A 20252-nucleotide genomic window follows, 5' to 3' on the forward strand; every position below is an offset into this window, starting at 1 on the left:
AGAAAAAAGAAAAAAGCCATTTGTCAGCAGGCTGTCTGCATATGTAGACAAGAAGTACGAGCCTCCACTCGTGTCCTATCTGGGCCAGACTGTAACTCATCCGGTGCAGGCTTATCTAGGCCAGGCAGGACACCTGCCCGCTTACTTCTCCATGGGGTTTAGACGCCGCAGTTAAAAAGACATAAAAAAAAAAAAAGGTGCCCGCAAGACACACGGGCCTCAAATCAACGCACAGTTAACTTGTTGACACATTAGCGGCCATTTCCCAGCTCACCTTGGCCAGGAGTAGTAGCCCACGTGTGTTTTCTCCACGTGTAGCTGAGAGTCCCACTGCTCCTCGCTGAGGGGCAGGTTGTTGCTGTTGTACTGCAGCCAGCGATTGGCCTGGCGGTCCCCTGCCCACCAGCCCTCAGGATCGGCCACGCCCCCTGCAGACCAAATCAACACACGTTATTACATTATATACTAACTAGATAAAGCAATTCCGGAAGGAATTGCGCGTGAATGCTCCAATGCTGAAGTTGAACTTTAAAATGACTAAGTGTTGAAGTCCAGCACACAATTCCTGAAAAGGCTGAATATTTTGAAGTTGGAACGGTTTGAATTGGATGAGAAATGTGGGAGTTGTGGAACTTTGAAAATTGCCCACTCGCCACCACAGCTGCAGGCAATCTGCAATCAACTCACCTGGTCAGAATGGGAAGAGACAGGACAAAGAGCCTCGCCACTGACTTTCTCCTCGTCGGAACGTAGCCCTGTATACAGTGAGCTTCGCGTCTCTGACTACCCTCCTTCATGGGATTTAGCGATCGGGAGTGAAAGATTGTTTGGTAAACGTATAGCATTTATTTGAATGACTCTTACCATAATATGTTACGTTAACATACCAGGCACCTTCTCAGTTGGTTATTTATGCCTCATATAACGTACACTTATTCAGCCTGTTGTTCACTATTCTTTATTTATTTTAAATTGCCTTTCAAATGTCTATTCTTGGTGTTGGGTTTTATAAAATAAATTTCCCCCAAAAATGCGACTTATACTCCAGTGCGACTTATATATGTTTTTTTCCTTCTATATTATGCATTTTCGGCAGGTGCGACTTACACTCCAGAGCGACTTATACTCCAAAAAATACGGTATTTGAGAAGTCGGGTTAATTTATTGCATGGACACGTACTGAATGATGCAAGACTGGTAATCCCACCTTAGCTGCGCTCAACCTTTAGAGAACAACCATAATTCCTGACACTAAACCTGCAGAAAATAGTTCTTCTCAGGTTTCTCTGTGTTTATATTTTCACACTTTGCACTATTTTGTTACAGTTTAATAAACATTTCTTACGTACTCCTTATTCTTGCACCATATTTTAGCAGGTTATTGTCAAGTGTAAAATGGGATGGATTGATTAAATCAGGGGTGCCCACACTTTTTCTGCAGGCGAGCTACTTTTCAATTGACCAACTCGAGGGGATCTACCTCATTTATATATATCATTTATATTTATTTATTTATGAAAGAGACATTTCAGTGTGACTACTTTTTGAACATTTTGAGCACATTTAAAAATACCGTGATATTAATAGTGATATTTTTTTGGGCACAATAACCGTGATAAGAAATGTTGACAACGTGACATCCTACCTGTAACCTAGTTTGGAAATGTTTTATTAGAACTAATACACAAAATATTACAGCGCGAACTTTGGTTTGAATTGAAAATCGTGTTAAAACAGGAATCTATTCTGAACTGGATCGTTAGCCCAGGAATCGGAATTAAAGATTGCGATACAGTTTTCAGCCATATTGCCCAGCCTTAATTATTATCAACTGATATTTGGATACAGCTCTTAACCCGGATCGTATCACTTTGTGGAGGTGTCACTGAAGCAGTGTTTTTCAACCTTTTTTGAGCCAAGGCCCTTTTTTTGTTGTTGAAAATATGCAAAAGCACACCACCAGCAGAAATCATTCAAAAAACGAAACTCGGTTGACAGTATAAAGTCGTTGTCGCAATTGTTGGATATGACTTTAAAGCATAAGCAAGCGTGCAACACTATAGCTCTTGTCTCAAAGTAGGTGTACGGTCACATCACACCCTGACTTATTTGCACTTTTTTGCTCTTTTCCTGTGTGTAGTCTTTTACTTCTTGTCTTGTGCTCCTATTTTGATGTCTTTTTTTGGTATTTTCCTGTAGCAGTTTCATAAATAAATAAATGGGTTGTACTTGTATAGCGCTTTTCTACCTTCGAGGTACTCAAAGCGCTTTGACACTACTTCCACATTCACACACACATTCACACACACTGATGGAGGGAGCTGCCATGCAAGGCGGCAACCAGCACCCATCAGGAGCAAGGGTGAAGTGTCTTGCTCAGGACACAACGGACGTGACGAGGTTGGTACTAGGTGGGGATTGAACCAGGGACCCTCGGTATTGGCATGTGTTGCAATGTTAAGATTTCATCATTGATATATAAACTATCAGACTGCGTGGTCGGTAGTATTGGGCTTCAGTAGGACTTTAAAGGCACTGTCTTGGCGTGCCGGCCCAATCACATAATAGCTATGGCTTTTCACACATACAAGTGAATGTGAGGCATACTTGGTCAAGAGCCATACAGGTCACACTGAGGGTGGCCGTATAAACAACTTTAACACTGTTACAAATATGCGCCACACTGTGAACCCACACCAAACCAGAATGACAAACACATTTCGGGAGAACATCCGCACCGTAACACAACATAAACACAACAAAACAAATACCCAAAACCCCTTGCAGCACTAACTCTTCCGGAACGCTGCAATATACTGTACACCCCTCTACCAACCTCAACCTCCTCATGCTCTCTCAGGTAGAGCATGTCCCAAATTCCAAGCTGCTGTTTTGAGGCATGTTTAAAAAAACAATGCACTTTGTGACTTCAATAATAAATATGGCAGTGGCATTTTTTTTCCATAACTTCAGTTGATTTCTTTTGGAAAACCCTGCCACCTACTGATATGGAAGAGTATTACACGGTTACTCTACCCAGCACCGACTACAATTACTGGTTTGCAAACAATGTTTTTAACCCAAATAAGTGAACTTAGATCATCTCCCGTGGCACACCAGACTGTATCGCACAGCCGCGGTACAGTGGTTGAAAAACACTGCACTGATGAGCTTCTTCTACTCACCAATATCTGATGGCTTCACTGCTACTTTTCTTCTGGGTCTCTTGAGCTGTTTTAGGATCCCAGCCATTGCAGCAATTGAAACCTAAGAAGTAAGTAAAAAATGGGCGTTAAAACATCTTACCCCAACAATATATAAAAAAGACAGGTAGACCAGCATAAACCTTGCGTATGCTAATGGAGTCATGAACCAGGCCCTGAGTGAAGTACAGGACGGCGTCCGGCGGCAGCGGGTGATCATCCCTCAGCAGTAGAGACAACAAATCTGTGGCCATGTGCTCAAACTTCCAGGGCCTGAAAAGCAGGAGAGGAAGCGAACATGGAGGAGAAAGTCCATTCGTGAGGTGAGATGTGGCCTAGAGACACCAAACTCATTCAAACATGCCATTGTAGAACCGAACATGGTCTTTTCCAACGTATTCCCACAGTCCGGGGTCTCTGTTGTCCTATTTTACGCTTCATAATGCACCATTTTCGATGGGAGACAGGTCTGGACTGTAAACGGGCAGGGAAAGTACACGCACTCTTTTTTTTGAATATGGCTTGGCATTGTCTTGCTGAAATAAGCAGCGGCGTCCATGAAAAAGATAGCGCTTAGATGTTGTTCCAAAACCTGTATGTACCTTTCAGCATTAATGGTGCCTTCACAGATGTGTAAGTTACCCATGCCTTGGGCACTAATGCACCCCCATACCATCACACATGCTGGCTTTTGAACTTTGCGCCTATAACAATCCTGGTGGTTATTTTCCTCTTTGTTCCAGAGGACACCTCGTCCACAATTTCCAAATATAATTTGAAATGTGGACTCGTCAGACCACAGAACACTTTTCCACTTTGCATCAGTCCATCTTAGATGAACTCGGGGCCCAGCGAAGCCAGTGGCGTTCCTGGGTGTTGTTGATAAATGGCTTTCGCTTTGCATAGTTGAGTTTTAACTTGCACTTACAGATGTAGCGACCAACTGTAGTTACCGACGGTGGTTTTATGAAGTGTTTCTGATCCCATGTGGTGATATCCTTTACACACTGATGTCGGTTTTTGATGTAGTATACACTGTTTTTTTTACGAAACCACGCCGTGTAACGTGTTGAATGTGGCTTGGCATTGTCTTGCTGAAATAAGCAGGGGCGTCCATGATAACGTTGCTTGGATGACTACATATGTTGCTCCAAAACCTGTATGTACCTTTCAGCATTAATGGTGCCTTCACAGATGTGTAAGTTACCCATGCCTTGGGCACTAATGCACCCCCATACCATCACACATGCTGGCTTTTGAACTTTGCGCCTATAACAATCCTGGTGGTTATTTTCCTCTTTGTTCCAGAGGACACCTCGTCCACAATTTCCAAATATAATTTGAAATGTGGACTCGTCAGACTACAGAACCCTTTTCCCACTTTGCATCAGTCCATCTTAGATGAACTCGGGGCCCAGCGAAGCCAGTGGCGTTCCTGGGTGTTGTTGATAAATGGCTTTCGCTTTGCATAGTAGAGTTTTAACTTGCACTTACAGATGTAGCGACCAACTGTAGTTACTGACGGTGGTTTTATGAAGTGTTCCTGATCCCATGTGGTGATATCCTTTACACACTGATGTACTACACACACTGTTTTTTTACGAAGCCACGCCGTGTAACGTGTTGAATGTGGCTTGGCATTGTCTTGCTGAAACAAGCAGGGGCGTCCATGAAAAAGATAGCGCTTAGATGTTGTTCCAAAACCTGTATGTACCTTTCAGCATTAATGGTGCCTTCACAGATGTGTAAGTTACCCATGCCTTGGGCACTAATGCACCCCCATACCATCACAGATGCTGGCTTTTCAACTTTGCGCCTATAACAATCCTGGTGGTTATGTTCCTCTTTGTTCCAGAGGACACCTCGTCCACAATTTCCAAATATAATTTGAAATGTGGACTCGTCAGACCACAGAACACTTTTCCACTTTGCATCAGTCCATCTTAGATGAACTCGGGGCCCAGCGAAGCCAGTGGCGTTCCTGGGTGTTGTTGATAAATGGCTTTCGCTTTGCATAGTAGAGTTTTAACTTGCATTTACAGATGTAGCGACAAACTGTAGTTACTGACGGTAGTTTTATTAAGTGTTTCTGATCCCATGTGGTGATATCCTTTACAAACTTATGTCGGTTTTTGATGTAGTATACACTGTTTTTTTTACGAAACCACGCCGTGTAACGTGTTGAATGTGGCTTGGCATTGTCTTGCTGAAATAAGCAGGAGCGTCCATGAAAAACACGGCGCTTAAATGGCAGCATATGTTGTTCCAAAACCTGTATGTACCTTTCAGCATTAATGATGCCTTCACAGATGTGTAAGTTACCCATGCCTTGGGCACTAATACACCCCCATACCATCACACATGCTGGCTTTTCAACTTTGCGCCTATAACAATCCTGGTGGTTATGTTCCTCTTTGTTCCAGAGGACACCTCGTCCACAATTTCCAAATATAATTTGAAATGTGGACTCGTCAGACCACAGAACACTTTTCCACTTTGCATCAGTCCATCTTAGATGAACTCGGGGCCCAGCGAAGCCAGTGGCGTTCCTGGGTGTTGTTGATAAATGGCTTTCGCTTTGCATAGTAGAGTTTTAACTTGCACTTACAGATGTAGCGACCAACTGTAGTTACCGACGGTGGTTTTATGAAGTGTTCCTGATCCCATGTGGTGATATCCTTTACACACTGATGTCGGTTTTTGATGTACTACACACACTGTTTTTTTTTACGAAGCCACGCCGTGTAACGTGTTGAATGTGGCTTGGCATTGTCTTGCTGAAATAAGCAGGGGTGTCCATGAAAAACACGGCGCTTAGATGGCAGCATATGTTGTTCCAAAACCTGTATGTACCTTTCAGCATTAATGGTGCCTTCACAGATGTGTAAGTTACCCATGCCTTGGGCACTAATGCACCCCCATACCATCACACATGCTGGCTTTTGAACTTTGTGTCGATAACAGTCTGGATGGTTCGCTTCCCCTTTGGTCCGGATGACACCATGTCGAATATTTCCAAAAAACTATTTGAAATGTGGACTCGTCAGACCACAGAACACTTTTCCCACTTTGCATCAGTCCATCTTAGATGATCTCGGGCCCAGAAAAGCCGGCGGTGTTTCTGGATGTTGTTGATGAATGGCTTTCGTTTTGCATAGTAGAGTTTTAACTTGCACTTACAGATGTAGCAACCAACTGTAGTTACTGACGGTGGTTTTATGAAGTGTTCCTGATCCCATGTGGTGATATCCTTTACACACTGATGTACTACACACACTGTTTTTTTACGAAGCCACGCCGTGTAACATGTTGAATGTGGCTTGGCATTGTCTTGCTGAAATAAGCAGGGGCGTCCATGAAAAAGACGGCGCTTAAATGGCAGCATATGTTGTTCCAAAACCCGTATGTACCTTTCAGCATTAATGGTGCCTTCACAGATGTGTAAGTTACCCATGCCTTGGGCACTAATGCACCCCCATACCATCACAGATGCTGGCTTTTGAACTTTGCGTCGATAACAGTCTGGATGGTTCGCTTCCCCTTTGGTCCGGATGACACCATGTCGAATATTTCCAAAAAACTATTTGAAATGTGGACTCGTCAGACCACCGAACACTTTTCCACTTTGCATCAGTCCATCTTAGATGATCTCGGGGCCCAGAGAAGCCGGCGGTGTTTCTGGATGTTGTTGATAAATGGCTTTCGTTTTGCATAGTAGAGCTTTAACTTGCACTTACAGATGTAGCGACCAACTGTATTTAGTGAAAGTGGTTTTCTGAAGTGTTCCTGAGCCCATGTGGTGATATCCTTTAGAGATTGATGTCGGTTTTGGATACAGTGCCTTGTGAGGGATCGAAGGTCACGGTCATTCAATGTTGGTTTCCGGCCATGGAGTGATTTCTCCAGATTCTCTGAACCTTTTGATGATATTATGGAGCGTAGATGTTGGAATCCCTAAATTTCTTGCAATTGCACTTTGAGAAACGTTGTTCTTAAACTGTTTGACTATTTGCTCACGCAGTTGTGGACAAAGGGGTGTACCTCGCCCCATCCTTTCTTGTGAAAGACTGAGCATTTTTTGGGAAGCTGTTTTTATACCCAATCATGGCACCCACCTGTTCCCAATTAGCCTGCACACCTGTGGGATGTTCCAAATAAGTGTTTGATGAGCATTCCTCAACTTTATCAGTATTTATTGCCACCTTTCCCAACTTCTTTGTCACGTGTTGCTGGCATCAAATTCTAAAGTTAATGAGTATTTGTACACAAAAAAAATGTTTATCAGTTTGAACATCAAATATGTTGTCTTTGTAGCATATTCAACTGAATATGGGTTGAAAATGAATCATTGTATTCTGTTTATATTTACATCTAACACAATTTCCCAACTCATATGGAAACGGGGTTTGTATTAGCAATATTGTTACTATAAGCGCGGATCCGGAGGAAGGACTTTCAGCAGTGCCTTGACCACAGAGAGCTAACTGGCTTAAGCTGCCATTTTGACATATTGAGCCCGTTTGCTGAATTCTAGATTAAAAATAATGCCTCACACTTGTACAGTAGAAGGTTGCGGCCATGAACTGAGAAATTTGTTATGACAATCAACTTAAACCTGGAGATCGCAACAAAGACACAAAAAGACTGTTTTTATTATGTTTGTGGTTTGATACTTGCTGGATCTGCTTATCACTCAGCGTCTAAAATATGTTGCTCATCCTCTGTATAGTCAAGCTCAAATATAAAAGGTTGTAGATAGAACCGTATATACTAGAGACGCGCGATTTGCGGTCTCATCCGCGGATAAACCGCGGCTCGGGCGGTTGACATGATGAAAAAATAGATTTTAATTAGATTCGGGCGGGTGGCGGTTGAACCATCCGGAAATATTTGATATACATGGTTCTGGGATCGGACTTTTTTACCATTCAAGGAGCCGTTTAAGACCTGTGTCATTAAGCGAAGAACACAATAGGAGATGCTATTATTCTCTAGAATGATTGCCAGCAGTCACCCAGATAATAAGTATTAGGGCGTGCTATGAAGCCATTGGCTTTGTCGCCTACTACAACATGTACGATCTGCTTGTCAGTCCAGCAACATGTGTGTGTGGCTTCTGCGGCAACACCCACACAACTGCAAGGCATACTGGGTGACACAGAGTACACTAATGGTTGTGATATAAACAATTTTAACACTCTTAGTAATATGCGCCACGCTGTGAAACCACACAATTCAAGATTGACAAAGACATTTCGGGAGAACATCCTCCCAGTAACACAACATAAACGCAATACAACAAATACCCAGAATCCTTTGCATCCATGACACTCCCTGACTATTTCATACAGCCCGCAAGCAGCAAACCCCGCCACCCCCCCGTGCGTCGTAAGGTGGGTGGGGTTGGGGCCGCGGGGGTGTAAAATATATTCAGGAAGTGTCATGGATGCAAAGGATTCTGGGTATTTGTTGTGTTGCGTTTATCAATCAATCAATGTTTATTTATATAGCCCCAAATCACAAATGTCTCAAAGGACTGCACAAATCATTACGACTACAACATCCTCGGAAGAACCCACAAAAGGGCAAGGAAAACTCACACCCAGTGGGCAGAGAGAATTCACATCCAGTGGGACGCCAGTGACAATAGTGACTATGAGAAACCTTGGAGAGGACCTCAGATGTGGGCAACCCCCTCCCTCTAGGGGACCGAAAGCAATGGATGTCAAGCGGGTCTAACATGATACTGTGAAAGTTCAATCCATAGTGGCTCCAACACAGCCGCGAGAGTTCAGTTCAAAGCGGATCCAAGACAGCAGCGAGAGTCCCGTCCACAGGAAACCATCTCAAGCGGAGGCGGATCAGCAGCGTAGAGATGTCCCCAACCGATACACAGGCGAGCGGTCCATCCTGGGTCTCGACTCTGGACAGCCAGTACTTCATCCATGGTCATCGGACCGGACCCCCTCCAAAAGGGAGGGGGGGACATAGGAGAAAGAAAAGAAGCGGAAGATCAACTGGTCTAAAAAGGAGGTCTATTTAAAGGCTAGAGTATACAGATAAGTTTTAAGGTGAGACTTAAATGCTTCTACTGAGGTAGCATCTCGAACTGTTACTGTGAGGATGCTCTCCCAAAATGTGTTTGTCATTCTTGTTTGGTGTGGCTTCACAGCCTGGCGCATATTAGTAAGAGTGTTAAAATTGTTTATATCACAACCATCAGTGTACTCTGTGTCACCCAGTATGCCTTTGAATCTTGTACGTGTGATTGCGGAAGCTGCAAACAACATGTTGCTAGACTAAACATCGGTTTGTACATGTTGTTGAAGGTGTCAAAGGCAATGGCTTCACAGCACGCCATTATTCTTGTCATCAGGATGAACACCATTGGATATTTGCGAGAACGTTAGCGGCTCCCATTGTCTTCTTTACTCTGTGAAACGGGTTTAAATAGCGTTTTGAGTGGTAAAGGTGGCCGACCTCGGATGTATTTCAACGGGCGGTTGCGGTTCTGATAAAATGTTGGTTTGGGTGGGCGGCGGGTGGATGACGACTTTGGTGATGCGGTTGCGGATGATATAATTGCCTATCCGCGCATCTCTCTAGTGCAGGGGTGCCCATTACGTCGATCGCGAGCTACCAGTCGACCGCGGGGGGTGTGTCAGTCGATCTCCAGCCAGGCTTTTAAAAAAAATAGACCTAAAAATGAGTGATCATCAATCTTCACCAAGACGTCACTTAAATGACATTCACGGTACCGGAGGGTCTTGTGAGATGACGCTGGCTGCTGCAAGATCATTATTATGAAAATATGACCGAGAGGAAGGCGAGAAACACTTTTTATTTCAACAGACTCTCGCGCCGTACCTTCCGTCAAAACTCTAAAGGCCGACTGCACATTTCCTATCTTCACAATAAAAGCCCTGCTTCATGCTGCCTGCGCTAACTAAATACAGAGTCTCGGAAAACTGGCGTGCACAAGTGATCCCTCAGAAAGCTGGCGTGCATATCACTTGTGCACGCCAGCTTTCCGAGACTCTTATTTTGTTAGCGCAGGCAGCATGAAGCAGGGCTTTTATTGTGAAGATAGGAAATGTGCAGTCGGCCTTTAGAGTTTTGACGGAAGGGACGGCGCGAAAGTCTGTTGAAATAAAAAGTGTTTCTCGCCTTCCTCTCTGTCATTTTTTCATAATAATGAACTGGCAGCAGCCAGCGTCATCTCACAAGACCCTCGGGTGCCGTGAATGTCAATCAAGCAAGCTACGGAATTTGCCGCCAATGTTTTTCTTGTAAAGTGTATGGAAGCTGGATGAATGAGATGCCAAAAACCAACCACTTTCATGTGGTATTGTACAGAAAGGACCACTTTTTTTCTCCTCCATTTGAAAATGTGGGCGTTATCATCATTACTGTCTGATTCCAATCAATGCAAGTAATCAGAATCAGGTAATACACCAACTTATATTCTTGTCTTGGTGAAAGAAAGACATCTATATGTGTTACACATGCTTGTATTATCATTAAACACATTTAACTTGTTTACAAAAATGTCTCTTTCATAAATAAATAAATATAAATGATATATATAAATGAGGTAGATCCCCTCGAGTTGGTCATTTGAAAAGTAGCTCGCCTGCAGAAAAAGTGTGGGCACCCCTGCTCTAGTATATACTCTATTTCCCTGAATTGCCGCCGGGTATATAGTATGCGCCTGCCTTGAATTACTGCCGGGTCAAACTCGCTTCCCAAAATAATTAGCGCTTGCTTGGTATTACCGCCTGGTCAAACTGGTGACGTCACGAGTGACACTTTCCCTGTCTTCATTTTCAAAATGGATGAGGCTGATTTCAATCCCAGTAATTTGAAATGGCATAAATGGAAGTTTAAGAGCTATTCTGTAGGATTTAAGGTCCAAGCTTACATCACACTCAAATTTTTACTGCACGCCTTTGGTAAGTGCCGGAGTGAGAAGAGGGTTTAATATAATTAGCGCAAGATTACTTTTACTGCATGCCTTTGGTAAGCGCAGGAGTGAGAAGAGGTTTTAAATTAATTAGCGCCCCGGCGGCAATTCAAGGAAATACGGTAGTAGTAGTCGTCGTCTCTCATAAGTCTGCCATTAGTAGTGAAGGTGTCATTGAAGGAAATAGCGAACGATTTGATGCGACGCTGTAAGAGCCGACTTATTACCACAATTCTCTCACCGAACACTGCCAGTTGACATGTAGTCGGGATCCAAGTTCACAACTTTTGGTCGCTAATAAAAAAAGCCTTGCCTGTACCGGAAGTAGCAGACAATGTGCGCGTGACATCACGGGTTGTGGAGCTCCTCACATCTGAACATTGTTTACAATCATAGCCTCAAGCTATTTGGACCGAGAAAGCGACGATTTCCCCATTAATTTGAGCGAGGATGAAAGATTCGTGGCTGAGGAAATTTAGAGTGAAGGACTAGAAAAAAAAAGTTAAAAAAAAAAAAAAGGCGATTGCAGTGGGAGCGATTCAGATCTTATTAGACACATTTACTAGGATAATTCTGGAAAATCCCATACCTGCCTATTGTGTTACTAGTGTTTTAGTGAGATTAAATAGTACCTGAAAGTCGGAGGGGTGTGTTGACGCCAGAGTCCCCGAGGGAAGTCACGGCAGCTGCAGCAGGACGGAAGCTCCGCTGATGTCTCCGGTAAGAGGCGACTTATTACCACAATTTTCTCACCGAACACTGCCGGTTGACATGTAGTCGGGATCCAAGTTCACAACTTTTGGTCGCTAATTAAAAAAGCCTTGCCTGTACCGGAAGTAGCAGACGATGTGCGCGTGACATCACGGGTTGTGGAGCTCCTCACAACTGAACATTGTTTACAATCATAGCCTCAAGCTATTTGGACCGAGAAAGCGACGATTTCTCCATTAATTTGAGCGAGGATGAAAAATTTGTGGCTGAGGAAATTTAGAGTGAAGGACTAGAAGAAAAAGTTAGAAAAAAAAAAAGGCGATTGCAGTGGGAGCGATTCAGATCTTATTAGACACATTTACTAGGATAATTCTGGAAAATCCCTTACCTGCCTATTGTGTTGTTAGTGTTTTAGTGAGATTAAATAGTACCTGAAAGTCGGAGGGGTGTGTTGACGCCAGAGTCCCCGAGGGAAGTCACGGCAGCTGCAGCAGGACGGAAGCTCCGCTGATGTCTCCGGTAAGAGGCGACTTATTACCACAATTTTCTCACCGAACACTGCCGGTTGACATGTAGTCGGGATCCAAGTTCACAACTTTTGGTCGCTAATAAAAAAAAGCCTTGCTTGTACCGGAAGTAGCAGACGATGTGCGCGTGACATCACGGGTTGTGGAGCTCCTCACAACTGAACATTGTTTATAATCATAGCCTCAAGCTATTTGGACCGAGAAAGCGACGATTTCCCCATTAATTTGAGCGAGGATGAAAAATTTGTGGCTGAGGAAATTTAGAGTGAAGGACCGGAAGAAAAAAAAGTAAAAAAAATTAAAAAAAGGCGATTGCAGTGAGAGCGATTCAGATCTTATTAGACACATTTACTAGGATAATTCTGGAAAACCCCTTACCTGCCTATTGTGTTACTAGTGTTTTAGTGAGATTAAATAGTACGTGAAAGTCGGAGGGGTGTGTTGACGCCAGAGTCCCCGAGGGAAGTCACGGCAGCTGCAGCAGGACGGAAGCTCCGCTGATGTCTCCGGTAAGAGGCGACTTATTACCACAATTTTCTCACCGAACACTGCCGGTTGACATGTAGTCAAGATCCATGAAAGCTTCCCACCTCCATTTTTCTACTTTGACGTCTCCATTATTAATTGAACAAATTGCAACTATTCAGCAACACAGATGTCCAGAATACTGTGGAATTATGCGATTAAAGCTAGTAGTGGCTTTCAGTAGGCCTTTAAGAATGATGACGCATGCGTGTGACGTCTCGGGTTGTAGCGGGACATACTAGCCCAGCACCACACGCGGCTAAAAGTTGTGTCTTTTCATCGCATAATTACACAGTAATTTGTTGCTGAATCGTTTGCAATTTGTTCAATTAATAATGGAGACGTCAAAGAAGAATGCTGTTGGTGGAAAGCGGTGCATTGCAGCTGCCTTTAGCAACACAAACACATTCGGTGTTTCTTTCTTTGTTGTGAAGATTTAACACGGAGCGGTCAAGCCAACATGTTTCTATACGTCAACCAGCAAGTTTTTGGATGGGAAAATTGTGATATTAAGTTGGCTCTTACCGGAGACATCAGTGGATTATAATAATAATAATAGATTAGATTTATATCGCGCTTTTCTATTGTTAGATACTCAAAGCACTCACAGAGAAGTGGGAACCCATCATTCGTTCACACCTGGTGGTGGTAAGCTACATCTGTTGCCACAGCTGCCCTGGGGTAGACTGACGGCCCTTCCGACCACCACCAATCATTCATTCATCATTCATTCACCGGTGTGAGCGGCACCGGGGGCAAAGGGTGAAGTGTCCTGCCCAAGGACACAACGGCAGCGACTTTGATGTCCATAGGTGGGAAGTGAACCTGCAACCCTCAGGTTATACCTCCTCCCACTGCAGCTCAAAAAGGCAGCTGTGATCTTGGCTCCTCGGCTTCTCTCAGAGACACTGGCGTTCACCGCAGCCATCCGACTATCAGGTATGACTTTACAATCTCACTAAAACACTATTAACACAATAAGCAGATAATGGATATTCCAGAATTATCCTAGTAAATGTGTCTAATTACATCTGAAACTGTCCCACTGCCGCCGCCTGTAGCCATCGCCTTTTCTTTTTTTTTTTTTTTTCCTACTGGCTCCGCTGTGAACGGGACTCTCGCTGCTGTGTTGGATCCGCTTTGGAACGGACTCTCGCGACTGTGTTGGATCCATTATGGATTGAACTTTCACAGTATCATGTTAGACCCGCTCGACATCCATTGCTTTCCTCCTCTCCAAGGTTCTCATAGTCATCATTGTCACCGACGTCCCACTGGGTGTGAGTTTTCCTTGCCCTTATGTGGGCCTACCGAGGATGTCGTAGTGGTTTGTGCAGCCCTTTGAGACACTAGTGATTTAGGGCTATATAAGTAAACATTGATTGATGAGACTACCGAGGATGCCGTAGTGGTTTGTGCAGCCCTTTGAGACACTAGTGATTTAGGGCTATATAAGTAAACATTGATTGATGAGACTACCGAGGATGCCGTAGTGGTTTGTGCAGCCCTTTGAGACACTAGTGATTTAGGGCTATATAAGTAAACATTGATTGATGAGACTACCGAGGATGCCGTAGTGGTTTGTGCAGCCCTTTGAGACACTAGTGATTTAGGGCTATATAAGTAAACATTAATTGATGAGACTACCGTGGATGTCGTAGTGGTTTGTGCAGCCCTTTGAGACACTAGTGATTTAGGGCTATATAAGTAAACATTGATTGATGATTGATTTTGTGCTTCACTTTAACTTTCCTCATCCACGAATCTTTCATCCTCGCTCAAATTAATGGGGAAATCGTCGCATTCTCGGTCGGAATAGTTCTTGCTGCTTGAGGCTATGATTATAAACAACGTTCAGATGTGAGGAGCCCTACAACCCGTGATGTCACACGCACATCGTACAGGCAAGGCTTTTCTATTAGTGACCAAAAGTTGCAAACTTTATCGTGGATGTTCTCTACTAAATCCTTTCAGCAAAAATATGGTAATATCGGGAAATGATCAAGTATGACACATAGAATGGAGCTGCTATCCCCGTTTAAATAAGAAAATCTCATTTCAGTAGGCTTTTAATGTTGTTTTAATGTCTTGTGCCTGCTGGGTGAACAGTTTTACACTTCATTCTCCAGGACAAAAACGGCTTTAATTAGAAAAGTACAGTAAATTTGGCCTACTTACAGCTCTCGGTCTTCAAGGCAGTCCAAGAGGTCATTAACCAGCTTCTCATATTTCCTAAACAAACAAAAAAAACCTTCGAGGCGTTACTTTTTCTTTCATAGCATCTGGATCATGTCTGTATTAGTTATCTTCTTACCGTGCATTTACAACATTTCTGATTTGCTGGCGTTGAAGCCCCTCCTTCAGCTCCTCTACGGTGGCCGTCTCCCTAGAGCGTGCGATTTGTTTGGCTATTTCCACGCAACTCTCTGATACCTGTAAGGGGTTAAAGCAGGGGTCAGCAACCTTTTTGAAACCAAGAGCTACTTCTTGGGTACTGATTAATTCCAAGGGCTACCAGTTTGATACACACTTCAATAAATTGCCAGAAATAGCCAATTTGCTCAATTTACCTTTAATAAATAAATCTATATATATATATATGTGTGTGTGTGGGAAGGTTGTCTATCTGTGTTGGCCTGCGATGAGGTGGCGACTTGTCCAGGGTGCACCATGCCTTCCGCCCGATCGTAGCTGAGATAGGCGCCAGCGACCCCAAAAAGGGAATAAGCGGTAGAAAATGGATGGATATATATAGAGAAAAAATAGGTATTTCTGTCCGTTATTTCGTCGTACATTTTTTTTTCCTTTTACGGAAGGTTTTTTGTAGAGAATAAAAACTTAAACACTTAATTGAACGGTTTAAAGGTGGAGAAAACAGGATAAAAAAGACAATAAAATTTCGAAACATAGTTTATCTTTAATTTCGACTCTAAAAAAAAATGAATAGAAAAACTAGCTAATTCATCCATCCATCCATCCATTTTCTACCGCTTATTCCCTTTTGGGGAAGCGGGGGGCGCTGGCGTCTATCTCAGCTACAATCGGGCGGAAGGCGGGGTACACCCTGGACAAGTCGCCACCTCATCGCAGGGCCGTAGCTAATTCAAATCTTTTAAAAAAAATAAAAAATAATAAAATTTAGGGAATTCAAATCTTTAAAAAAAAAATAAAAAAAAATTGATGGAACATCTTTAGTAATTTTTCCTGATTAAGATTAATTTCAGGATTTTGATGACATGTTTTAAATAGGTTAAAATCCAATCTGCACTTTGTTAGAATATATAACAAATTGGACCAAGCTATATTTTTAACAAAGACAAATCATTATTTCTTCTAGATTTTAAAAAAACAAAAATTTTAAATTAAATTCAAAAGACTTTGAAATAAGATTTAAATTTGATTCTACAGATTTTGTAGATTTGCCAGAATAACTTTTTGGAATTTTAATAACAATAAGTTTGAAGAAATATTTCACAAATATTCTTTGTCGAAAAAACAGAAGCTAAAATGAAGAATTAAATTAAAATGTATTTATTATTCTTTACAATAAAAAAATAAAAAAATACTTGAACATTGATTTAAATTGTCAGGAAAGAAGAGGAAGGAATTTAAAAGGTAAAAAGGTTTAAAAATCCTAAAATCATTTTCAAGGTTGTATTTTTTTCTCGAAAATTGTCTTTCTGAAAGTTATAAGAAGCAAAGTGGATTTTCAAATTCAATTTGAGTTTTGTCTCTCTTAGAATCAAAAATGTCGAGCAAAGCTTGCTAGTAAATAAATACAATTTAAAAAATAGAGGCAGCTCACTGGTAAGTGCTGCTATTTGAGCTATTTTTAGAACAGGCCAGAATATATAACAAATTGGACCAAGCTATATTACTAACAAAGACAAATCATTATTTCTTCTAGATTTTAAAAAAACTAAAATTTTAAAAGAAATTCAAAAGACTTTGAAATAAGATTTAAATCTGATTCTACAGATTTTGTAGATTTGCCAGAATAACTTTTTGGAATTTTAATAACAATAAGTTCTCAGATATATTTCACAAATATTCTTTGTCGAAAAAACAGAAGCTAAAATGAAGAATTAAATTAAAATGTATTTATTATTCTTTACAATAAAAAAAAAAAAATACTTGAACATTGATTTAAATTTTCAGGAAAGAAGAGGAAGGAATTTAAAAGGTAAAAAGGTATATGTGTTTAAAAATCCTAAAATAATTTTTAAGGTTGTATTTTTTTCTCTAAAATTGTCTTTCTGAAAGTTATATGCAGCAAAGTGGATTTTCAAATTCTACTTGAGTTTTGTCTCTCTTAGAATTAAAAATGTCGAGCAAAGCGAGACCAGCTTGCTAGTAAATAAATACAATTTAAAAAATAGATGCAGCTCACTGGTAAGTGCTGCTATTTGAGCTATTTTTAGAACAGGCCAGCGGGCGACTCATCTGGTCCTTACGGGCACCACGTTGGTGACCCCTGGGTTAAACTTTATCCGCGCGATTCAGGACGTACATTGCACGACAAGAGTGGCTTCTCACAGTGAAAAGTATGCCGATGGTGTCGTGCTGCCGATGAATCCTGTCGATGATGTCATCCAGGACCTGCCCCACCGAGTGCTCCTCCAGGGTCATCGCAGGCGAGAGTCCACAGCGGACCAGGGCGGGCCACATGGTGCCGACGCAGTCCCAGTCCCTCACCAGGCTAACACTGCTGTATGCCGCCAGAAGGCAGTACAGCGCCCCCTGAAGGTGAGCCACATTCTAACATGGTGACGTCCTTTAAGATGTCTTTACTAGCCGGACGACGTGTGTGTGATACCTTCAACTGCTGCTGTGTGCCGTCCGTGTGTTGTGGGGACAGCAGTTGCACAATTCTGGGTATCATGTCTCGGTGGGAGAAGCTGAAGGTGATCAGTGCGGTGGTCAGCACATTCTGGGCCCTGCTCCGGACCTGAAGCACGCACGCACGCAACGCACGCACGCACGCACGCACGCACGCACGCACGCACGCACGCACGCACGCACGCACGCACGCACGCACGCACGCACGCACACACACACGCACACACACACACACACACACACACACACACACCACACACACACACACTGGGTAAATGTGTCTTTAAGCAAGTTTACAGTAGGTAAGGTTGTATTTTTGCCTCATTCCTGTGAGAATCCTGCGTATGACTGAAGCATTAAAGCAGAGGTGTCCAAACTTTTTGGAGTTGGCGGCCGCATTGGGCTAAAAAAATTTGGTCGATGGCGGAAAGCCGACTTTATGTAAAGTAGGTATGTATATATATATATATATATATATATTAGGGGTGGGCAAATTAATGCGTTAATTATGAGTTAACTCATCAATCTATTAACGCCGACAATTATTTTATCGCACATTAACGTATGTTGTTTACATGCTTTTATTTTGTTAACGCATTTTCTCCCGGAAAAGCACTTTACATTGAGCAAACAACCTCAAAGTGCTACAGTGTATTAAAAATAAATAAATAAAAAAGAAAAAATATATATAATAATAAAAAAATAAAAAAATAAATCAATTAATGTTTATTTATATAGCCCTAAATCACAAGTGTCACACAGGGCTGCACAAACCACAACAACATCCTCGGTACAGAGCCCACATAAGGGCAAGGAAAAACTCACCCCAGTGGGACGCCGGTGACAGTGACGATGAGAAACCTTGGAGAGGACCGCATATGTGGGCTACCTCGAGGTAGTTTGGCTGAGTTTGCTCTCAGTACTGCTAGAGCAGGCCTGGGCAATTATTTTGACTCGGGGGCCACAGTTAGAGAAAAAAAATGTGTCTGGGGGGCCGGTATATCTATTTTCAGCAACACTAATATAAAACCTCACAATAATGTCAGATTAAATGCTTAAAATAACAGACCGCCTTAAAAAACGTAATGGAATTTTACATTTTTCTATGAAGGATAAAACACTGAATATTGACTAAATATGAAGGTCACACACCCTTTCGACCGGAATGAGAATCAGCACCTCCAAGTCCGAGTCCATGGTTCTCGCCCGGAAAAGGGTGGAGTGCCATCTCCGGGTTGGGGAGGAGACCCTGCCCCAAGTGGAGGAGTTCAAGTACCTAGGAGTCTTGTTCACGAGTGAGGGAAGAGTGGATCGTGAGATCGACAGGCGGATCGGTGCGGCGTCTTCAGTAATGCGGACGTTGTACCGATCCGTTGTGGTGAAGAAGGAGCTGAGCCGGAAGGCAAAGCTCTCAATTTACCGGTCGATCTACGTTCCCATCCTCACCTATGGTCATGAGCTTTGGGTCATGACCGAAAGGATAAGATCACGGGTACAAAATGAGTTTCCTCCGCCGTGTGGTGGGTCTCTCCCTTAGAGATAGGGTGAGAAGCTCTGCCATCCGGGAGGAACTCAAAGTAAAGCCGCTGCTCCTTCACATGGAGAGGAGCCAGATGAGGTGGTTCGGGCATCTGGTCAGGATGCCACCCGAACGCCTCCCTAGGGAGGTGTTTAGGGCACGTCCGACCGGTAGGAGGCCACGGGGAAGACCCAGGACACGTTGGGAAGACTATGTCTCCCGGCTGGCCTGGGAACGCCTCGGGATCCCCCGGGAAGAGCTAGACGAAGTGGCTGGGGAGAGGGAAGTCTGGGTTTCCCTGCTTAGGCTGTTGCCCCCGCGACCCGACCTCGGATAAGCGGAAGAAGATGGATGGAAGATGGATGGATGATATCTGGCAGGCCAGATTGTGGACATCTGTGGGCCGCATTTAGCCCATGGTCTCATTGATGCAGTGTGCTCAAGCAACCACTAGTTGGCATCTGTGAGCGGATAATACCATATCATCTCTTTCTCTTCTGGAGTTATCGGGTTGGTCGCGCATTCTTCACTCGCGGTTTATAGGCCTCCTGAAATGAGATGTTCTTATTTAAACGGGGATAGCAGCTCCATTCTATGTGTCATACTTGATCATTTCGCCATATTGCCATATTTTTGCTGAAAGAATTTAGTAGAGAACATCCACGATAAAGTTTGCAACTTTTGGTCGCTAATAAAAAAGTCTTGCCTGTACCGGAAGTAGCAGACGATGTGCGCGTGACGTCACGGGTTGTGGAGCTCCTCACATCCTCACATTGTTTACAATCATAGCCACCAGCAGCTAGAGCGATTCAGACCAAGAAAGCAACAATTTCCCCATCAATTTGAGCGAGGATGAAATATTCGCAGATGAGGATATTGAGAGTGAAGGACTAAAAAAAAAAAAGGCGAGGGCAGTGAGAGCGATTCAGATGTTATTAGACACATTTACTAGTATCATTCTGGAA

General features: G+C 43.0%; 1 pseudogene; it reads right to left on the reverse strand.

Annotated features, from left to right (window-relative positions):
- The window catches only part of LOC133557227 (proteasome activator complex subunit 4B-like), a 199170-nt pseudogene that overhangs the window by 44963 nt on the left and 133955 nt on the right, over nucleotides 1–20252 (reverse strand).

The sequence above is a fragment of the Nerophis ophidion genome, linkage group LG08 (assembly GCF_033978795.1).
Source record: "Nerophis ophidion isolate RoL-2023_Sa linkage group LG08, RoL_Noph_v1.0, whole genome shotgun sequence".
In the NCBI taxonomy this organism is placed as follows: Eukaryota; Metazoa; Chordata; class Actinopteri; order Syngnathiformes; family Syngnathidae; genus Nerophis; species Nerophis ophidion.